Here is a 24,268-nt window from a genome sequence, read left to right as displayed (position 1 = left end):
TTACTTCCCCACCTTAAATCACAGCCCTGCTGGTCTTCCACCACCAGTTAGGGCTTGCTGTCAGGTTCCTGGACACTGTAGACAATTCAACCAGAAACTTGCCTTAACTTATCCATTCATGTTAACCTGTAGTTTCGTCCGACTCCTGGATCTGGAGAATTGGTCTGGGTCTGCTTTACTCCTGAAAATAACAAACTAAAACATTTTCATTATTATCACGGACGCCTAAACGACCCATTTCTCTTTTTCTAGTCAAAAATACCAATTATGTCATGTATGTGAGCGTGTTCTTCCTTGGGTTATGTGGTCATGTAAATGCAGTGTAAGCAGTTTCTTCATTGCATTTTCACGTATTCATATTTAATTTATGCATCTTTTCACTGAGCTCTACATTCAAACTATCTCACTTCTGATTCGTTTCAAAAATAATCTCACATGTAACAATTTGTATATGTGTGTTTTCTATTCATTAATATAATTGTCAGTTATTTTGATTATCTTTACCTTTTGTATTGTTTACCTCTTTGTTGTGATGTGGTGGACATCCCTAAACTATCCCGAGTTCAGGGTTCAATTTCAATCCAATCATCTCCTATCTTCTCGCAGTCAAACTCGTCCAACTTCATCTCTCACTGGTCCTTTTCCATTCACAGTGTCCTGTTCGGGCTTCAGAGCTCCAGCAAACACAGTCTGTTTCTTCTCTGTTTTGATCTTTCAGTATTTCCTCTTCCTTCAGTCTTATTTTCATTTGCTCTGTTTTCTTCTCCATTCATCTTTTCAGTCTTTTCTTCCAAGATTGCTCCAAGCTTGGCAAATATGACAGTCAGTGCCTTCAAGCAGACATATCACGCTGTTCTTCACCAGCATGCATGTTGCATCTCGTGCTTTCTTTTATGCTGCTGGACTCATCAGTCGTTGTCAGTGTTACTGCTTTCGCCTGCACTGTCTTTTAGCCTCCGTTACTTCTTCACGTCCACGATGTTCTATCGGTCTTCATCAGGAAATTGACTGTCCTTTGCGTGTCTTCTCGGGGTCAAGGACAAAGTGAGAGCTCAAGCTGCACAATTTCGAGCCAAAGACTGGCTTATTTTCTCCCAATTCTGTTAATCTACTCTTCTGCTGCTGAACTCAAGGTTGCAAAGTTGAGAGAGTCCACCTGTATTGGCACACTAAAGCATATAATTAGTGTCATATTCATTTTATCTTAAAACCTCCCTTTTGCTTCATCTGCCCAGAGTTAAATCTCTCTCCCTACTCTGGGTGCACACTTGTCACCATGAGCTTCCCTTTTATGGGCATGCATTTCCTGTCCCAGACACACACACGGTTTCCTGTTTCTACAGCTTCTGCAGAGACTTCCTTTTAATTTCACAGTCTACAAATAATCAGTAATTCTACTAAATCTTTATCTAAAAGCAATATGCCTTCATTTCACTCACACACATTTTAATAGCGCTCTTTCACACATCAGGACAACCAACACTTCTCCACACACATCACCATTCTTTAGGTCAGTTTTGTAGCATCAGTCACACAATCATTTCTTGAGTGGGTGTACTAAGTGCATATACTTATGTGTTTTTAAACAGAAAAATAAACTCAACCTCTCATAACATCACTCAAAGTCAAATATCTTCATAGACCCAAAAGTAAGCATATTATTTCCCTAGTCAAAAGTCAAACCGTTACTCACAGTAATTTTAATCTCACAGGCTTTGTGTTTTGAAACTAAAAAGAGGAAGGAACAGCGCCCAATTTAAACTGCGCATGTTGTCACTCAACAACACACACACAGAAAATGTAACTGTATATATTATCTCAAACTGAAACAAAACCCATCTAAAATCCTAAAACATCTTACTTGACACCCCAAAACACACATCGCACAGACATCTTTATTAATTAAATTATCTCAAATTCAATTTCAGTTCTCAGAACCCAGGTAACGGTCTTAAGTATCAACAGTTTATGTATCCTATCTCAAAACCCATAAAAAGTCATACAGTCATGGCAAGAAATAAAACTTTACTTACAATATTGTAATAAACAAATCCAGCGTCTTAAATACAGCCCTCAGCAATGTCTAGCAGTCTCTATAAACTTCCTCATACTCTATTGACCCCTCAGCTGCTTTATTTGCATTCTCACACACACCCAATCTAAAAATAATACCAGCCTGACTCACAGACTCAGACAAGTCTCTTAATATATTTACACAGACGTCCTATGATTACAACTGCACAGATTTTAGGCCTCTCATTTCAAAACCTACACAATTTAGACAATTTTAAATTAACAGTCCGACCGATAAACTCCCTGAGTTTTTGTCATCAATTTAACCAGTCTCGGCCCCGGCGTGTGGTCAAATATCTAAGACCCTACACAATTTAAAAGCGTCAACCAACTCAACCCCTGCCGAAAAGCTCTGTTTTGGGGACATTTCACATCCCAGGCTTCCCGAAGTTTTAAGTTAAAGTTACACGCCCGAAACCCGGTTTCTACTGACCAAAAAAATGCAAACCACTGTCCCGGACGGTAAACTGACCCAGTCAGTAGCTATTTTGGAGCGTCGTTGTTCTCCACACTTGCCAAGTGAACTATCCCTCCCAGAGGAAGATGTCGATCGTCACCGACAAATTGGAAGCGTCACCTTCCGACAAATGCACTTCTTAGAACTTTCCACAGTTCCGTTCTATATAATTTAATTACTTTTTGAAGACACCTCGAAAATCACAAACCCACCATGTCGGTGTCCAAGCCCGGCTTTATATTCAATTGAGACTTTAATGTCAGAAACTTCACCAATTACCTATTATTCTAAATCCTCTTTATTCTAAATCCTCTTTATTCTTATTCCTTTGGGACTTTAACCCGATACCTTTAGTGAGACTCTAACTCACTTTTACTCTTTTTCTTATCATTACTTCAACTTCAACTTCTCATGAGATTTTCACCAAAATCAAAACAGACGTTTACCAGTAATTTTCAGTGAGTAGACTTTCAATTTTGTCAGAACCAATTCAGCACTGTTTGGAAATAATTCAACAGGTAGTGCCTTACCTTTGAATAAGCCGGCTTATGTCCACTCACTTCGACCACTGACTCGTGTCTGCCTGTTTGAGCACCTTGGACCCTCTCAGTCTCATTCTCCAACTTCTCTCCCTCAACCTCGGCCAATGCACCAAATGTTACGGGTTCGAAATTGAGGATGAGAGTAAAACAATGATAGTCCAGAAGCGGTCGTTCAAACAATTGATTTTAATGCACGCAGCGTGGAGAGGTGCAAACTGCAGAACAGTTGTACATCTCTACCCAAAATACACTCTAGATTGCTTTTATAACATCAGGGTATTGTAACGCCCCTTCTTGCGTTTACAAGCACATAATTTGCATGTACAGAACATTCATGTATTTTAAGAATTGAATGCAAACACAGAGGTTCCTCTTTCTGGCATCCTTTTCCGAATATGGTGATGATCTAAGGCCTTTGAGGTCACCATGGACTGGACATCCTTCCGTCACCTGTAACTAGGCAAACTCAAATACCACAAGAAGCTGAATACATTCAGGCCTTTGCTCAGCTACTATTGTACTGTAACAATATACTCAGCATATGAGTTTTGATATATATATTTAACTCAATCCTTTTAAAGTAGTTATAACTGCACCTGTAATAAACATGTTAATATTTGATTATGATAACCCCTATAATATAAATTGTAACATAATGCCAGCAGCTTCAATAAACGCTTTGATGAATGATAATTAATACAATGTTAAGGATGGTGGTTATATACAGTTCAGCAGTAAACTAATTTCTTTAAATATTACAGTGCCCACCCCTGATTTAAACCAACCCAAAAAAGGAACAACTCATATGGCTCCTACACCGGCTCTTCAGGTTGTTTTGTTGCTTTAATTCATTTTTTATTAACAATAATATGAAATTAAAAAGCATTTACTAATGTAAAAAAGTGGTTTTATTTATATATGTTTATTATATAAATATATACAGTGGCCCCTAGAGACAAAGCACGTACAAACTCCAAAAAACATTTCTAGCGTTAACTGAACTTCCAAAACAGAGCTACCTAGATCACTTAAATTACACAACTGAAAGCATATGTGTATTGTTTGTGTATTTATACACAAGCACTCATATATATTCAAATAATTGAAAAGAAATGTTCATTTACCTGTTACTACCACACACCAAATCCGGTCGTTGGTACTTGCTGGCTTGTGTAGCCTCTAGGTAACAAAAGCTCAACACTGCGCCGAGCATCCTGGAGCACTTCTGTTGTCTTTTGTACGTGTTTTAGAGTTTTTACGTGCTTTTACGTCTTGATCCTGTTAGGATGCCTGGGTTGTTGACCCTGGGTTTTTGGGTTTATTATATTATTTATAATTTCTAGTCTTTGGTTTCTTTGAGTTCTGTCTTATGGTTTATGTCTCTGTCTTCTCTAGTTGCTCTGTCTCCCCTGTCAGCTGTATCCCCTTGTCTAGTTCGCGTTTCTGTGTATCCTTAGTTGCTATATCCCCGTGTCCAGTCAGTGTCTGTGTCTGCCCTGGTCCCATGTCTCTGTTCCCTCTGTTGTAGTGCCTGCCTGTGAGTCTGTGTCTGTTATGTTTCCTGTTTTATTTTGAAGGTCCATGTCTTATGTTAATATATCTGGTTTTGCTTCCTTGTCTCGTTAGTCCTGATTTGCCCCAGCTGTGTTTCCCTCCTGTTGCCCATTCCCTGATTGCTCCCTCTATGTATTTAAGCCCTGTGTTTCAGTTTGTCATTGTCGCGATCTACCCTTATCTAGCTGTGTGTTCTGTGTGTATAAGTTTATCTGGAAGTCTCAGTTTTGTTACCTTTTGAGTTCAGCATTAAAGCTGTTTTGAGTTCACATCTGTTTCCGGAGTCTGCACTTTGGGTCCTTTTCCTGCCAACACACAGCCAAAACCTAACAGATCCACTGATCTGATGCAACTTCTTGCTTTTTTCAATGCAGTTATTCAAATGTTCTTTAAGGCACATATCATACTTGCCTAATAACACCATCAGTTCCAGAAGGTTACCATGATCGATGGTGTTATCGCCCAAAGTGTATGCAGCCTCATTCTCCACATGCCTATAGCTGAGTCCCCTCTTCCCAAGTACTTTGATCACATCCACTATACGCTCTAAAACTTGCCGTCTCTTTTTCACTTGTGGTCTGTGAGCTGCCAACTGACTGCCAACAAACATCCTCCTGATGTTGCCTTTTGCGCACCTTAAGAAAAAAGCTTCAGCACAGGTCTGGTGTGTAGTGCTCTTTTCATGCTCCTCTGTGCACAGATGTACATGTCGCCAGTGCAGTGACTCCCAAGCTAGTCAACATCGGAGATCTCTGTCCAGAAGAGCGCAGTCCTAGGAACAGCTGAGATACTGCGCAGAACCCTCAAGCTCCCAGGCCTCTGGTAGAGAACCTGAACTTAAAGGATTAATTGCCCACACGGGCGAGCGGGGATTTTTTTTAAATATCATAATAATCTGACAATGAATATAATATTGGCTACATTTACATTACTAAAGTGAGATGACTTGAGTCTCATGAACAACATGAGCTAATTGTTATTTACTAGCTAATCTTGAAATGACTGTTCAGTACAGAAATGAAGCCCAACAATCATGTTTTACAGTCCCGTGGTCTCAGCCTCAGATACTCAACTAACCAAAGTGTTGTCATAAAAAATTAATGAACAAAAAAATATATGTTTTCTCCTTCATTTCTGTGAAATAATGCTGTATGAAGCGTTTCTCCCGTTTAGTATCATGGTTACTAGGCAACCTGAGCAGCACGACGAAGGCTAGACCGTCCCATTTCACAACCCTCTCACTTCTGCACTTCTCGTATTTATAGTACACACCATCCGTAGCACGCGAACTGCGCCTACTTCGGAGCATGCGGTCGCTGAATTGGGACCTTAGACTCAGTCTGAGCAGTCAGATGGCATTTTTTTTAAAGCACGTGAAGGTGTGGCTTTCTCACCCTCTTTAGGTGGAGTCCCGCCTCCTTCCAGGAAGCAGCTCACCTGTGTGTCCATGTTTAGTGTCCCAGTGTGGAGTGGAGCTTGTTGTTGGCATGTGTGTTTGAAGAAACAGTAAGTTTCCTTTGTTTCCTCCTTTAACAGCTTGTCTATAGGAACTTTACTGTTTGTTTAGCTCATGTTGGATTTCTTCTCACTACAAACAGTGTGTGTGTTTTTATTTCTGGGAATAAAATCATTGTCACAGACAGCTTCTGTTTCCTCTTGGTCTTTTCAAAACCAAATAACAATAATGTTAGCTGGAATGTGCTTGATTGCAGTCTAGTTATTAAGTTGAGTTGATCATTGAATTCTCTTGAATTCAATGATCAAGACCCCATCATTGAATTCTCTTGAATTCAATGATGGGGCCATGAAAACATCTCCTAGCTGACTCACTCAGATACTTGTTGGTTTTAGTGTTTGGTTACATTCACACACTACCTCAGACACTTCAGTGAGCACAGTCTACAGACTGTGTGCTCTGTCTTCTTTGTCTTTGGAGACAAACTCTGACAAAGTTAGGAACAAAACTTTTTTCAGTGTGTGAACTTTCCTCTTAGACTCAGTCTGAGCAGTCGGACCACATATTTCTAAATCAGCACATAAAGGTGTGGCTCATACACACACACAGGTGAAGGAAACAGCTGCAATATTAAAAACTACTTTACTGTTTACAAATATCTAAAGTGAAATGAATATGATTCAAAACATTTTAAAATGCTCTAAATGTTTCTTTCAAGTAAAGTCTTTATTCATACTCCATTTATACTCCATTACAGTCCTGGATTCAGAATCATACTTCTGTTATTTTTCTGTTAGTACTCTGCTCTGAATTTAATCCATTTAATCAGAGTGGAGGAATTAGAATAAAAACACACTGAATGTGTCCTGTGCTCAGCCACTATTTCACACTAACTGCTGTCAGAGTCACTGTTACTCAGTTGATGTGCACATGAATGATTTGTGTTTCCTCTGCAGGTGAAGGTAGAAAGTGTGTGTGAGCTGAATTGAGCAGCATGGATCAGTGTGAGGACAGAGAGGAGGGAGTCCCTCCCTCTAAAAGCACTCTGTGTGGGGAACATGAGAGCCAGACCAAAGCTCAGAGGTGAGATGACCATCTCTAACTGTCCATGACTCTTCTCCATGTCACAGCTCAGCACTCACATCACTGCTCCATCATTATTCACAGGAACCCACCTGGACCTCCACCCAGCTCTGCGTCCTTACAGAGTGATGCGTCTAAACTTGAACCTGTTGCTTTTACAGTTCATCAGGTGTCTGTTGCAGAAAGGTGAGCTGTTAGTAACAGGAACTGATGTCAGTTTAGTGTCTTATTAAATGATTGTCACGTTTCCTGGTTTCTAAAATGCATCTATGTAGAAGAGCAGTGTCTCAAAACTCCTAAACTATCATAGAAACATATGCACTAGCAGTGGGTAGTTTGACTTTAGCTTAGCAGCTAAACTGAGCAAAGCAAGCATGCCCACTGCGAACAATGGTTTGGACTTTCCTTCTGCTGCTCAGCCAGCAATCCAGTTCCTTTTTGGGATGATGAAGTTATTCTATTCTTGTCTGTGAAGGTTCTCAGTCATCCGGGTAATTGTAGTCTACGGAGCTTGGAAGGAAAAAGCATCTTTTTAAGTTGCTTGAAGATGTTTCACCTCTCATCCGAGAAGCTTCTTCAGTTCTAGGGTCAAATTGGTGGAGAGTCCCAGATTTAAACCCAATGGGAGATCCCTCCAAAAGGGAGAATAACCTCCCTAATGACGCTCTACCTAATCACAGGAGCCAATGTGTAATAATGGGTGTAGGTCACAATCAGCCAATGTTTCGGGTGAGCTCATTGTGAAACCTAGCCCCACCCTATCATGTGATTTCCTAAGGTTAGAAGGCCCAGGAAGTGAGTCGGTGGTAAGGTGTCTGGGACGGGATCTCAAAACTTGATTATAGATGACAGACAGTTGGTGTGGTAAGCCACTGCCTATGTTCAAAGATAGTCATTCACAATGAACATAGATGGCTGCTGTCACTCTTTTTTCAAACCGTCTGTCTTCTCTGTCCAAAATAGGAGTAATGATAGCAGGTTGACTCTGTCTGTCAGTGTTTTAACTGACTTTATTTAACTTTATGTTACTTATTTTTTACTTTATGGGGGGTTTTTTGGGGGGTTTTTGAGCCTGAGGAAATCCTAAAGCATCAGCTTTAAGCGGGGTAAGAAGGGAGGTCTACGTCAGCGACTGAGGAAGCAAATATGATACAATTGTATTCCTTTACCATCAATAATCCTGGCTAATGTGCAGTCTCTGAGGAGTAAATTGGATGAATGTGGCACATTTACATGACTAAGGGGATACATGTCTAATGGCATTCACAGAGATGTGGCTCAGGGAGTCTGACCCTGATTCTTCTCTGGAGCTAAATGGCTTCGGGTTTCCCATATGCTTGGATCAAGACCCTGGAGCTACCCAGAAATCTCACAGTAGAGACATTAGTATTTGTATATTAACCAGATGTGGTGTAAAAATGTTACTGTCTATAAACAAGTGTGTCTGCCTGACATTGAGCTCCTCTCTGTGTCTTTGATACCGTTTTATCTGCCGAGGGAATTCCCACAGATCAACGTCACCGTCCTTCAAATCCATCCTAAACGAAACCCAAAGAATGCAACTGACACCATCTCCAATGTTATCCAATCACTACAACCTCCCTCTCCTGAGACCCCTAATATTGTTCTGGGGGAGTTTAATCACTGTGACTTGAAGAACACACTGAGCAGTTTTTATCAGTATGTGAAATGTCCCACATGCTTCAACAAGACTCAGGATGTATGTTATGGTTCCATAAAAGGCACGTATACATCTGTGGCAGGCCCTGCCCTCAGATCCTCAGACCACAACATCTCCTGGTAATTTATAAGGCTGTGCTGAGAAAAGAGAAGGTGAGGAAACACCACATAAACGTTTGCCATGACAACGCCTTGTTAGCTCTGCAGGGCTGCTTTGACTGTACAGACTGGTCGGTGTTTACAGAATCCTGCAGAGACATTAATGAACTGACTGACACTGTCTGCAGCTATATCTCCTTTTGCAGAGATGTGATTATTCCTTCAAATGTTTTGCATTTATTGCCCTAATAACAAACCATTGTCTTCAAAAGCTCTTATGAGGCTGATTCATGAAAGAAAAAAAGCTTTCATTGAAGGGACTATCTCAAAAGTTAGAGAAATTCGAAGGAGATCAGAACAGAAATTAAAAAAAAGCCAAAATAAAGTACAAGGATAAAGTGTGTGAGTGTGTGTGTGAAACACATGACTGGTCACTGTTACAGTCACTTTAATAAGACAAGTCACCCTGGTTTTAGTTCAGACTCTCAATAGCCAATGAGCTAAAAAGATTTTATTTGAGATTTAATGATTACTATAATTTTGGAAAAAAATTGGATTTGTTAAAAGAGAGCACCAGAGCCCCCCAGCTTTGTTCTTTGATGAACGAAGGGTGGGAAATCTTTTTAAACTCACTAAGAATAATAAAAGTCCAGGCCCTGATGGTATGTGGACAGGTGCTTAGAACATGTGCTGAGCAATCTTACGTATCAACGCTTCACCGAGTTGCTTTTTTGATTCCTCATAGGCATCTGATGGAAGACAACACACTGCTCAGTTTTTAACACTTCCGGATGGGAGATATGCACTGCATGGCACACTATTGTGAATCTCAAAAAGACTATATGCACTTAACAGTTTTATTACCGGCTGTCCCACTCTAGTCTAAAAAACAATGTTACACAAGCATTCGGCAGTCACATTGCATAGCGTACTCAGAGGTTATTATCTACTAGCTGAAAAACATCTTTTCTCAACTTCAGCAAGGCTGCGACCTTGCCTTACTCCCTCTAGTAAATTTCCACTGGCAGATGGTCCCCTGTTATCAACATCTGCAGACAATGGTGGGTGAGAGTCTCCTACATTTCAATCACTAAAGACATGTGGTCCAAGGCCTCTATTCTGAGGGGCCATGTCAATTTAATACTAGACTAAATGGTTATATGACACTTTTGTTAATATAAAGCATAGCATTTAGGCACTTCAGGTACTTTCACTTTAACAGCAATCATGCAGCATCTTTTCTTATATCTTTCTTTTATCACTTCAGCAACAGAAGGTTCCAGAGGCGTGGAAAAAAAAAATCAATTATTTCTCCAGTTGCCGAGACCACAAAGACCACAAAACCACAAAACCTACGTCATTAAATGATTTTAGGCCTGAAGGTTGACATCTGTACTTATGAAGTCCTTTGAAAAACTCTTTAGGAAGGAGATGCTTCAGCAAGTAGAAAAGCTTATCAACCTACTACAATTTGCATACAGGCCTCGTAGAGGTTTTCATGATGCAATGGTAACTCTGTTAAATTTCCTATATCGCCATCTTGATGGTGCCAAAGCTCATGCTCGGCTCTTATTTTTTGATTTTTCTTCAGCTTTTCATAATATTCAGGCACATCTTTTAGCTTATAATCTTCATAACCACTTTAAACTTGATTTTAATCTTATTGGTTGGATTTAAGATTTTTAAACTAACAGATCTCAGTATGTGAGAGTTAACGTCTGTTTTTCCAAACAGCTGAATTCTTCTATTGACTCACCACAGGGTTGTTGTCTCTCTCCTCGAATTTATATTTTTTACACTAATGACTGTCGCAGTATACAGGCCAACAGGCATTTCATTAAATATGCAGATGACACAGTCATTGTAAGCCTCCTTCATGGAGAAGAGGATTCCCATGGGCCTGTTGTGGATGAGTTTGTTTTGTGGTGTGATCAGTCATTCTTAATGATTAACACCTTGAAAACCAAGGACATGGTTATTGACTTCAGGAAGACATCCCCCAATCCTGCACTAACAGTGGTAAATGGTGCAGCCATTGAACTGGTGGACAGTTATAAGTATTTGGGGCTTGTTCTTGATAAGACTCTGTGCTTTGAGTCACATCTTGCTGCTACAGTGAAAAAGGTTCAACAAAGACTGTACTTTTTAAGGAGGTTGAGAGGTTTTAATGTTTCATCTGAAGTGATGACTCTTTTTTAAAAAAGTTTTATTGAATCTGTTTTAACTTTCTTTATCATTGCTTGGTACGGTAATATGTCCTTGAATAATAAGACCAGACTTGGTTAAAGTGGCTGGTAAGATTTCAGGGAGGTCTCAGGTCCAGCTTGTGGACTTTTATAACAGGCTGGTGCTGAGGAAGGCGATGTTGGGATTCAGAGATTCTTTTATTGCTGCCATATAATCTGCCTTATGATAAATGCATTAATAACATGTTTTACAGTATTATTTTATCAGTAATATTTCTTATAGGGTTCATATTGCGTTGAATATGTTTGTCATCACATTGACCTTTCTATTCACAGGTTGAGTTCATTCTATACACAATGGATAACTGTGCTTGTTTAGAGTTGATGTTCCATCCAAGAGGGTTTTAAGCTTCACTGGTGAGAGTGTCCAGGTGATACATGTTGAGGGAAGATGAGAACATAGCAGGTTAATTACATGCATGCTTACAATACACATATTAATCTAGTAGCAGGCCTGAGCGAAGGCCTGCTACTAGATTAATGCTACTAGATTAATGCTACTAGAAGGCCTACTAGAAGGCCTTTTTTTACACTAATGACTGTCGCAGTACACAGGCTAATAGACATTTCATTAAATATGCACATGACACAGTCATTGGAAGCCTCCTTCATTGTGAAGAAGATTCCCATGGGCCTGTTGTGGATGAGTTTGTTTCGTGCTGTGATCAGTATTTCTTAAAGACCAACATATTGAAAACCATGGACATGCTTATTGACTTCAGGAAGACATCCACCCATCCTGCGCTAACCATGGTAAATGGTGCAGTCATTGAGCTGGTGGATAGTGTTAAGGTTCAGAATATTGAGGGGAAATCCAAAAATAACCACAGATCCAGCCGGGTGCAAATTAGACGGCATTTTAATGAATACACATATGCGGAGCCAACACTGCTCAGATTCAGTATTGAACTGCTTTACAATCGTCAGACCACGGTTTTATAGGGTTAAGATAGTACAGCCCCCTTTTCTGTTGCCAGGCAGAGTTAATATAGCATACGTCAAGTCAAAACCACAATGACTTTTAACATAGTTTAAAACAGAACATCATCTTCGCGTCGAAGCCAGGTGCTTCCTGTCTCCATCCTCGGTCGCTCGCCTCCGCTGTTGCTTATCTCTGGGACATCTGGTGTACTTCCTGGAACAGACTAACACGTACGCACCCCGACTTCTTACCTACTAAAGTGAATCTACTATGGTGTGTATGTATATGTCAGCTTCTGCTGCCCTCTGTTTCACCCTTCATCTTTCCACTAGACAGAAGGCCAGCACAACTGAAACTCTGTGTGTGTATGTCTCATCTGTCTGTGCGTGCACGCTGCATGTGTTCTCTGAACCTTAGTTGACCTCAACTTAGGCCACCAGGCTAAGGCCATCCTGTGTGTAATGATCTTGACTTACATGTAAAATATATAACACAACTGTTTCAATCTAACACAACTACTTAAAGCTTAATCCGCGATAAATGCATAATAAACCACCCTGCTCTTAACTTGCACTCACTCTGCTTTCAGTTTCACTTCTGCAAAAGCCTGCAACTTCAAAAGCATGTAACTTCCTGTCGCTGCAGCTCCGTTTCTCCCCCACTGAAGACTATGTGTAAGAATATAAAAACATTCAAAAGCCTTTACAATTATAGATTCAACTCAACAATTTGAAGTGGTTCTTACTGGACTTGTAATAAAGACTAATATAATACCAATATATTTGAACATCTGAATGCAATATCAATACCTCTTGTATCAATACTTCTTGTATACATATGCTTGCTATATGATTATGATGCAACAGTAATGACAGTAATAACAAAATAATAAAAATAGAATTAATAAAAATAAAATAATAAATGGAAATAGTAAAAATGACAAAAACAACACTTCGTTCCCAACAATAGTTATAAGTATTTGGGGCTTGTTCTTGATAAAGCTCTGTCCTTAGAGTCACAGCTTGCTGCTACAGTGAAAAAGACTGTACTTTTTATGTCACGGCTAGCGAAGCAGACTCAGGCGCAGACCACAAGTTCCTTCAAACCAAAAGTGAATTTATTTACAGTGTTCTCCACAGTGAAATGTATATACACAACGGTGTCTGGGGAAAAGGTGTCGGGGTTCCAGGGTCGGGGAGTGAAAGGGGCAGGAGTCCAGGGAGGGAAGATTTCCACACATCTCTCGCAAACACAAACAGCTCCTCTTCTTCCCACTACCACTCTTGCTCACGCTCAGTCACAGTGCACAGGGAACGGGTCCGGGGGAAATGCTGATCGCTCAACGATCCAGCGACGGGTAGAGCAGATCCGCCATCTTAAGTATGACTCGTAATCAGCGGCAGGTGTGCTGATTATCCCCAGGTGTGTGGGCCAGGGGCGGGAGCCCATACTGAGCTCCGCCCCGGCAGGAGAAAGAGAGAGTGGGAGAGGATGAGAGAGAAAGAGAGAGCAGAGGCGAGAGAGGAGAATAAACAAAAGAAAACATAGCGCCAGACATGATGTCAGCTGGCGAGGCGTGGGGACCATGACATTTTAATGTTTTTGTCTACTCTTTTTTTTCTTTTTCTTTTTCTTTTTCTTTTTTTTTTTTTTACAAAAGTTTTATTGAATCTATTTTAACCTTCTATATCATTGTCTGGTACGGTAATATATCCTTGAATAATAAGACCAGACTTAGTAACCTGGTTAAAGTGGCTGGTCAGATTTCAGGGAGATCTCAGGTCCAGCTTGTGGACTTTTATAACAGGCAGGTGGAGGAGGAAGGCAACCTCTGTCATGTTGTGTTCAGATCACCCTCTCTTTAAAGATTTTCAATTGCCTCCATCAGGTCATCGGTATAAAGTGCCTGCAGTGAAGACAACGAGATAAAGATTGTCTTTTGTACCTACTGCTATTATCATGGTTAATAACACTAAATCATGAGAGTTGTTGGGATTGCACACTGCTATTTTTTGGATGATAAAATTTAGGTTGTTTTCTGTGGGCTTATCTTTGTGTGTATGTGTTGTGTTTGTTTTTATGTATCTGTATGGACATACTGCAAATCAATTTCCCATTGGGGACAATGAAGTTACCATTGAACCATTGAATGTGAACACTGGCAGCTTCGAAAGAGTGACCTTTGTCCTTTAGATGCAGATGGACAGTCTTGTCCACCATTTGACCGTAGAACTGAAGAATCCCTAAGGGGATTAATCCTTTAAAATCGGTTGAACGAACGCTCCGTTTTGCACAACTATATTTACATCCCTGTAAAACCGCAAACACATAAGCTAGCGGAATAATTCATTTTGCACATGAAACTGGAGGAGAACTGCGCTCTTCTGGAAAGAGATCTCTGATGTTGTTCCCGGGATCTGCTGGAGCCACTCGCTTGAGAGTCACCGCACCTAATGCTCCGACTACCACTGGGACCACCGTCACTTTCACCCTCGACATCCTCTCGAGCTCTTCTTTCTCATGTTGGAACAGTGAGCTACTAATTGTTTCGGCGTCATTGTGGATGTCGGGTATCAAAGAATCCATAGGTCCCTAATCCTATTCATGTAACCCTTCCAGTGTTACTTGTGTAGTAGCATTCCAAAAACTGTTTTCGTCTCCTGCCCACCGATACTTTCTTGCTGTTTCTTCTTCCACTAGCCTATATATATATATATGTATATCTATCTATCTATCTATCTATCTATCTATCTCTCTATATATGTATGTACTTTTTAGTGGAGTGGACCAGCAGATTGCAATTTAGGTTGTAATGTTTTGTTGTATTATGCTGACTCTTTATGGTTCCTCCACAGAGTGGAACAGCAGAGCTCGGAGGTTACCAGTGGTCAGTCTGCCCAGCAGCATCAAACACAGCTGGACTCCATATTTATGGTCTGTACATGTACGGAAACTACTTTTACATCTATTCTGTTCACAGTCATCTCCATGCTGGGTTCTGTATCAGAATGTAGAGTGAGTTTTCCTTTGAAAATAATTTTTTGATCAGTTTGGTGCCTCCACTAAACTATAAATACATGAGCAAATATCAAGCAGGTCTCAGTATTTTAACAAAAAAAAAAAAAAAACACTTTGACACCTTGCCAGGCCAAAATAATAAATATATGAAATAACAACACAAACATTTTAGTACACCTTAAAGCAATGGAATAACAAAATCACAGTATGACAAATACTAATTGAAAGAGAACATTAGGTAGTATTGTAGCGAATACTACAGAGTTTAAATTTCATTTAAGGATTGTGCATTATGTGCCTAAATAAGATGACTCCCAGACACATACCAATTTTTTTCTTTTCTTTCTGGTGCGAGAAAAACTTTTGGGTAATTCATAATTCATACTCTGTTCCAGATACTACAGGAAAAAATCATCACTTTCGTAAAGAACGAACTAAAGAAGATCCAGAGAGACCTGAGTCCAGATGACCTACAATGTTTTAAGGGTCAATTTGAGAATGAGGATGTATTACAGAGTGTGAATGAAGAACAAAATAAAAGAAGCAGAGAAGCATTTGTGATGATTGCAGTGGACTTCCTGAAGAAAATGCAGCAGAATAAGTTCGCTGAGTGTTTGCTGAGAAGTGGGAATTATTCTCTAAATATTTACACTTCTAAAACAATGTCTCCAGAATTAAAAAAAATGCATTTAAAATATGTGCAGCTAACAAATACTTAATTCTCTTTGTGTGTTACTCAGAAACCTGCACCATGAACCTCCAGTGGCATCAGCATGAATTTAAATCTTCACTGAAGAAGAAGTTCCAGTGTGTGTTTGAGGGGATCGCTAAAGCAGGAAACCCAACCCTTCTGAATCAGATCTACACAGAGCTCTACATCACAGAGGGAGGGACTGCAGAGGTCAATGATGAACATGAGGTCAGGCAGATTGAAACAGCATCCAGGAAACCAGACAGACCAGAAACAACCATCAGACAAGAAGACATCTTTAAAGCCTCACCAGGAAGAGATGAACCAATCAGAACAGTGCTGACAAAGGGAGTGGCTGGCATTGGGAAAACAGTCTTAACACAGAAATACACCCTGGACTGGGCTGAAGACAAAGCCAACCAGGACATCCAGTTCATATTTCCATTCACTTTCAGAGAGCTGAATGTGCTGAAAGAGGAAAAGTTCAGCTTGGTGGAACTTATTCATCACTTCTTTACTGAAACCAAAGAAGCAGGAATCTGCAGCTTTGAAGACTTCAGGTTGTGTTCATCTTTGATGGTCTGGATGAGTGTCGACTTCCTCTGGACTTCCACAAAACTACAATCCTGACTGACCCTAGAAAGTCCACCTCAGTGGATGTGCTGCTGATAAACCTCATCAGGGGGAAACTGCTTCCCTCTGCTCGTCTCTGGATAACCACACGACCTGCAGCAGCCAATCAGATCCCTCCTGACTGTGTTGGCATGGTGACAGAGGTCAGAGGGTTCACTGACCCACAGAAGGAGGAGTACTTCAGGAAGAGATTCAGAGATGAGGAGCAGGCCAGCAGGATCATCTCCCACATCAAGACATCACGAAGCCTCCACATCATGTGCCACATCCCAGTCTTCTGCTGGATCACTGCTACAGTTCTGGAGGATGTGCTGGAAACCAGAGAGGGAGGACAGCTGCCCAAGACCCTGACTGAGATGTACATCCACTTCCTGGTGGTTCAGGCCAAAGTGAAGAAGGTTAAGTATGACGGAGGAGCTGAGACAGATCCACACTGGAGTCCAGAGAGCAGGAAGATGATGGAGTCTCTGGGAAAACTGGCTTTTGATCAGCTACAGAAAGGAAACCTGATTTTCTATGAATCAGACCTGACAGAGTGTGGCATCGATATCAGAGCAGCCTCAGTGTACTCAGGAGTGTTCACACAGATCTTTAAAGAGGAGAGAGGACTGTACCAGGACAAGGTGTTCTGCTTCATCCATCTGAGTGTTCAGGAGTTTCTGGCTGCTCTTCATGTCCACCTGACCTTCATCAACTCCGGACTCAATCTGCTGGAAGAACAAACAACCTCCAACAAATCTGAAATATTTGAAAAGAAAAACAATTTAAAATCTTTCCACCAGAGTGCTGTGAAAAGTGCCTTACAGAGTCCAAATGGACACCTGGACTTGTTCCTCCGCTTTCTTCTGGGTCTTTCCCTGCAGACCAATCAAACGCTGCTACGAGGTCTGCTGACACAGACAGGGAGTAGCTCACAGACCAATCAGGAAACAGTCCAGTACATCAAGGAGAAGCTCAGTTGGAATCTATCTGCAGAGAAAAGCATCAATCTGTTCCACTGTCTGAATGAAATGAATGATCATTCTCTAGTGGAGGAGATCCAACAGTCCCTGAGATCAGGAAGTCTCTCCACAGATAAACTGTCTCCTGCTCAGTGGTCAGCTCTGGTCTTCATCTTACTGTCATCAGAAAAAGATCTGGATGAGTTTGACCTGCAGGAATACTCTGCTTCAGAGGAGGCTCTTCTGAGAATGCTGCCAGTGGTCAAAACCTCCAGAAAAGCTCTGTAAGTAAATATGAGCTCATAGCTTCATTGTTAAAATGGTGATTTTACAAAGAACCTAGTCTTTAAAAAGGCTTAAAAGGGAATGAAATGATCATCAGTCACTCAGTCAAATATATGGTAGTTTTAATGTTTCACTCCAGCTTTTCTGACTTATTTTGTCTGTAACTCTTATAAACGTACCATCCAGACTCAGCCTATAAGATCAAGAGCTCTGGTCCTTCAGCCCCTGTGACAGGTTTATTACCCTCAGTTTGTTCATTTGTCTCCAACTCCAGGAGTGTTTTTTTTTCTAAACCATAAACTTCAGCTACCATAATTGGGCTTCATCACAGATCCTGTTTCTCCTCAGTAACCATATCTAACTGTAAGGCTACCATAACCAGGGTTCCCACAGATTTACAGTGGGTTTTCTAGGCACTCTAGAGTTTCCTACGACATGCAGTTAGAATAACTGGGGATCTAAACTGCATCTAGTTGTGAGTGAGAGTGGTTGTCTGTCTCTCTGTGGGCTTAGTCGAAGAGACTGGATGAATCTTTGATTTGCCTTTAATATTTCCTGACACCAAACATTCTCCATGAAGTCTGCATTTCTTCTCATCCCCTTTATACATACCTTTTAACCGGAAGAATTTTATACAGCTAATGTTTAAAATCCAGTGTTATCAAGGTATGCTGGTACTGCGCATAATAATTGCTGAACAGAGACATCTTGCTGTGAACTTTGTTGCTGTGGAACTAAAATCCATCTGAGAAAATATTATCTCCAATCATGTTTTTAAGCGGTTCACAGTTTTTAGAATTTCTAAACCAGGAGCTGGAGAAGATGGAGATCATGATGACTGGCTTCTGCCATTCAGCATGCTTAATTAGATTGTACATTTCGTAAGAAAGTTGGCCTTTAGGGAGGGCAGGGTTATAAAGGAGAATGAGCCAAAGCGGCTTGTTTTAGACAGAAAATGAAATAAGTCTGGACATTGACCTAGCATGTGATAAATTATTTATAACTATATTTACAGGCCATTTATATTTAGAAAGTGACCAACAATACTATAGTACCCACAGGTCTGTGAATACTACAGTACACTTCATTTGTGTACTATACTTCATTGAAATTTTCATATGTTGGTACAATTGTTTTTATACAAATTTGGGTTTTATGTTTTGTATTTTTCTTCTCCTACACTTACATTTTATATATTTACAGTTACAGTTTTTTTAAGTTAACCTTCACATTGTACTGTACACAGATTATTTAATTGATTATTTAGGTTCAACATGTAAAGGGATTTCATTTGATCACAAATATTTTGTTTTTGTTTTCCTTTTTTTGTGTGTCAGAAAGTCTCCTCATATTTAAGTGTAGTGGTAATTTCTGCCGATAAGTGTCACTTTGTTGTCACTGTTTGCTACGGTGATGATGTCACATGCTTTTACGAAGGTCCTGCCGTACTAAGAGTCTGTGTGAGTTCCTGTGCAAATAACCACATGCACATCCCACAATTGTTAAGTATGCCTACTGCTGTACTTAAATATCACCGCTCTCTGTGCCCCATTCTCTTAAGTCCTGATGGAGCTATCATCCTATCATCTGAGCATCCCAGAGATAACTCTCTAACATTGTGTTTGTGTGTGTTTTGTTTGTTTGTTTTTGTTTGGGTTTTTTTTTTTTGGGGCAGATTGAGTAGCTGTAACCTGTCAGAGAGAGGCTGTGAAGATTTGTTGTCGGTTCTCAGCTCCCACTCTTGTCGTCTGAGTGAGCTGGACCTGAGTACCAACAGCCTGAAAGATTCAGCAGTAAAGCTTCTGTCTGATGCAGTGGAGAGTCCATACGCCAAACTAAATATTGTGAGGTCGGATTCATTTATATTTTCTGCTGTTATATCTATTTATCTGTTAGTTTATTTTGGTTTTATTCTATGTACAAAATTACCAAATGAAATTATTTGGCCTGATAAACTTTACCCATTTATTGTTGTTTAATTTTAAATAATTTCTGAGTTAAGGTGGAGCATTTATAACTTGCTCAATACAGGATAAGGATTCTTTAATTTGTAGGATTACTTATTGCACCCTGATTACAATTAAACAACAGGCGTTGTTTGTGTTTTAATTTTCAGACTCAACATTTGTGAACTCTCAGAGAAAAACTGTGAAGCTTTGCCCTTAGTTTTCAGCTCTCAGTCCTCTTGTCTGAGAAAGCTGGACCTGAGTATTAAAAACCTGCAGGATTTTGGAGTGAAGCTTCTCTCTGATGGACTACAACATTTAAACTGTAAACTGAATACTCTGAGGTCAGATCAAATGACATTTTGTTTCATCAGAATTAATTCACTAATTGTTTTAGCCAAGTTCATCCATATGATGCTGTATCTTAGTATGTTAAGGTTTCCTTTAAAAAATAAAAAGACATTCATTATTACAAGATATATTAACAAATGTTACATAAAAGTTCACTAGATATATAGATTGTCAGTTTTTTTGATTTTGTTTGTTTTGTTTTTTTTCAGACTGAGTGGCTGTAAACTCTCAGAGAAAAGCTGTGAAGTTCTGTCCTCAGTTCTTAGCTCTCAGTCCCCTAGTCTGAGAGAGCTGGACCTGAGTAATTCCCACCTGCAGGATTCAGGCGTGAAGCGTCTTTCTGCTGGATTAAAGCATTCACAGTGTACTGTGGAAACTCTCAGGTCAGAAGTCATTTTTTTCCTGAGATGATCATTTACAATTGAATTAAAATATTTCAAAAGCAGGTCACCTTTATAGAGCTGTCAAGTGAACTGTCATTCACATGTGAGTGATTGTTAAACTCGAAATTAATGATTTGGTTCTCTGAGTCAAAAATCATCACTTCAGCAGGATTTCAAAATACCTGTCTGTACTATGCCGGTACAGAGCTCCTGGTTCATAAATATGAATTTAATTTGGGGATGATTTCACTAGCATCACATTTACCATTTCTCCCTTAAAAAAAGACTGTTTCAGTGTGTGAATGTGTATGTGAATGGGTGGATGACTGAATGTGTAAAGAGCTTTGGGGTCCTTAGGGACTAGTAAAGTGCTATACAAATACAGGCCATTTTCCATTTACTACAGCTGACTTTCTCTGGTGGTCCACCACTCCTTTGCCCATTTAATTCCCAGTTTGTCTGTTTGAAGAGGCTCGGTTTGATTTATCCAAGAATTTGGAAAATCAATGTTCCTGCTGGAAAAACACACACACAAAAAACAAAACAACACAGCTCTTTGTTTTGTCCATGTTCAGTTTGTTGCTGTTCTATTTCTTTTCTTTTTTTTTTTTTTTTTTTTTTTTGTCTGTCCCATTTGGTTCTTTAGCCGTCAGAATTGTTGTCTGAAGACCAATGGTCCATTTGATCAACCTTTGTTGTTATTATTTATTTTATTTTCAGTTGTTACAGATGGGACAGACATGAGTGGGGGATAGGAAAGGGAGAAAGAAAGAGAGGAAGGAAAAGAAAAAACAGAAGGGAAAAGGGACAGTGAGAAAGGGCACTTACAAAGACAAAGAAAAAAAAATCTCCTGGATCACCTGTTGAGAGAAAAAGAAGAGAAAACAAGCAAAAAAACAAAAAAACAAAGCAACATACTAAACACAACACCATCACGTTAATCTAGGTAAGTGTAAACAGCAGTAAATACTAAATATTGAATGTTGTTGTGCAGCACGCAGGACCGACAGCGCACAATGTGCTTTGAAGTAGCAGCTAAGAAAGGTGTAGTTTATGTCTACGAACAGTGAACACCCGTGTGCACACCTGTGTAGATCAACGCGCTTGTATACAAAAGGTTTCCCCATGTAACGGTCTGCTAGAGGGTGTGGAGGGCCATAGCCCCGTCCCCGAGGGCATGAAGCAGGCATGGAGGAGATCCAGGCTCCAGACATCCAGAGGCCCCAGATTGCGAAAGCCCAAGGAGTACCACCGGAAGGGCATCCGTGCCACCCTCGTGGGAAGGGCTGAGGAGATCCCCAGACGAGGGGTCACCGAGTAGCCACGGAGCAGAAGCCAGAGGGGGCTGCACTGGCGTGCCTGCCGGCTCTGCCGGCAGCCAGCTGTGCCAGAGTGAACCGAGCCGCAGGCCCCGAGGCCGGAGGCTCGAGGGCCCCCTTTGCCCCGATAGAGGCCTGACCGAGCGACAGGCACCAGGCCCCGCCAAGTAGCCACCGGGAGTGAGCTGGTGCATACCTGAGCGCCCAGCCCCGGACACCAAGAACCACCAATGCACCAACCCCTGAGGGCATCAGTTACCGGCAGGGAGTGTGGTGAGGGGAGATAGGCCTACAAACTTTGGAGGGCCTGGGTGTTCCCAGGGAGGTGGAGTGTAAGACCCGACCTGACATATAGACACAGATAAACAGGCACACACAGACACAAACATGCATTCCCACCCTCATGCACACATATACAAACACTCAGCACTCACCCAACGTAGGAATAGACATACATGGACATGTACACACAATCACACTCCCCTAACATACTCTATACCCCGGGTCCAGGTACCCTCGCCCCCAGAGGGGGAAACGGCACCCAGACCCAAGAGATGTGACCCTTTCCCCCAGGGTGGAGGCAAGCAGACCTCCCCAGGCTCCGCAGCAGCAGGGAGGCCAATCGGACAGCCAACACCTCCTCCCAGCCCCCCGCCCCGATGGCTAGTAGAGAACGGGGGTGTGTGAAGACCCCACTGCTGTTCTATTTCTGCATTTCCTAGACTGTGGTTAAATTGTCCAACAACCTTTCTGTATTTCGCTAGGACAAACTCACTGTTCTGCAGAGATACTGTGACAGAACACTGGAGAATCAATGCGATGCAGGACATCTGTTCAAAACGCAGACGTCTGGCAGCAGTCATCATATTTGTTGCACTAAACAAACAAAGAAAGGAAAGGTGTTTATGAAAATATCACTAAATCTGTCATTTATTAATTTTAATATTAATTAATGATCATGTCTCACCTCTAGTGTCTTAATTTAAGGTTCCTACCATGTGTTGTAGATAGTTCAGGAGGGTAACTCGACCAAACAGTCTTTTTGTTTCTGCTATGTACTGTTTAAAATCCAGAATAGGGAGGATGGTGTAGGTTTAAGTTTATTAGATTGATACATATATACCAACAAGGCAGTGTACATCAAAGCAGTTGTTTTCATGCAAAGGCTTTATGGTTTTTCCTATAGCGATCGACAGATCACATGACTTTTGCGCATTGCATGCCGGGAACTCGTTGCAAAACAATCCAAGTAAAGCATCAAATGCAAGCATTTGCAGCACCGCAAAACGTTCATTCTCCAGTTCCAATACCTTCTTGATTTTTCTTTGCCGCACAAAAAAGGAATGTACAAAACGAAGGAGAACAATGCCGGTCCGTACAAAGACAGACTTGATGAAAAGTCAAAGAAAAGATACGAGGAAAAAATCAAAGGAGTGAAAGGGTCAGACCCTTACGAGCACACAGAGTGGACAAAAGACGTTAGCGTGCTGCCCAACTTTCACCACGCTCATATTTATAATTATACGGTTTTTGGAGTGAGTGCATACACTCATGAAGTTTAGTAACTTCAGGTCACTGCAACAAGCCCAGGTACAGTTTACCGACGGATGGGTACAGGACCTTGAAATGCACTGTGTAGAACGAAAGACCATTGTACAAACAAAGGTAAGTTTACCAGTCTCACAAATCATCGTCATAAATACACATTCGTTAACCGTTTATTAATATAACCTTTGAGCTTAACGGTAATTAATTAGTAGTGGAAATAATTTCTGGTACGTATTACAGAAATGTAGCAGTGACAATAATATTGTATGCTGTAATCGCACTGGACAATTAGTGATACAAAACAACTGTTTTATCCTGTGAATAAAAGTATATGTTTTTGTCAATGTACCATGGTAATAACAGAAGCGAAACGCAATATTGTGTCAGGACAATTCACTATTTATGCGCAATAAATAAAGGAGCATAGCGCGACAATTTCTGTTCAGCGCCAGACTTGCTTGTAACCTATATCACCAATTATGTTATGAAAAATGACGTATTAACTACTACAAAACACTGACCTTTGTGGGAATGCTTGGAGCAGACTCACATGTGAGCTGGAGTGTTCTGAGACGTTATATTTGGTATATACAGACCATCCGTCGGCTTACTCCGGAAACATGGCTTAAAAAATTTCTTTTCAACGATGTAATCCGATAAAAAAAACGATCTCTTTACCCGTCGGCTTCCCGTGGCTGTCATGCGACCGGCTATTGCAGTTAATAATACAACAGCTTCTTGCCATTTTTTGGGTTTCTTTTTCTCGCTGTGTAACTGAGTTCAATTGAAAGCCTGCGTGCGCTAGTACCTCTTGCAACAAGTTCCCAGAAACTTTTGCGGTTTTACCCTTGAATGATGTCACATTTTCAATCTCTATCCTGGTGGGCCGGTCTCTAGTCAAAATGCCCGGGCCGATATTTTGTCCCAGTCCAGCCCTGTCTGTACCGAGTGTGTTGATTTTATTTCAAATGTCCCACTGCTGTGCAACATGAATCAAATGTTCTGCATGTTTCAGTCAAATGTCTCTGTATTATTTATAGT

General features: G+C 40.7%; 1 pseudogene; it reads left to right on the top strand.

Annotated features, from left to right (window-relative positions):
• The first annotated feature begins 7,136 nt into the window (after positions 1-7,136).
• LOC120437910 overlaps positions 7,137-24,268 on the top strand; it is a 31,527-nt pseudogene continuing 14,395 nt past the window's right edge.

Source organism: Oreochromis aureus, linkage group 3, assembly GCF_013358895.1.
Source record: "Oreochromis aureus strain Israel breed Guangdong linkage group 3, ZZ_aureus, whole genome shotgun sequence".
Taxonomy (NCBI): Eukaryota; Metazoa; Chordata; class Actinopteri; order Cichliformes; family Cichlidae; genus Oreochromis; species Oreochromis aureus.
The sequence above is the reverse complement of the archived record's forward strand: the minus strand, read 5'-3'. Positions and strand labels throughout refer to the sequence as shown.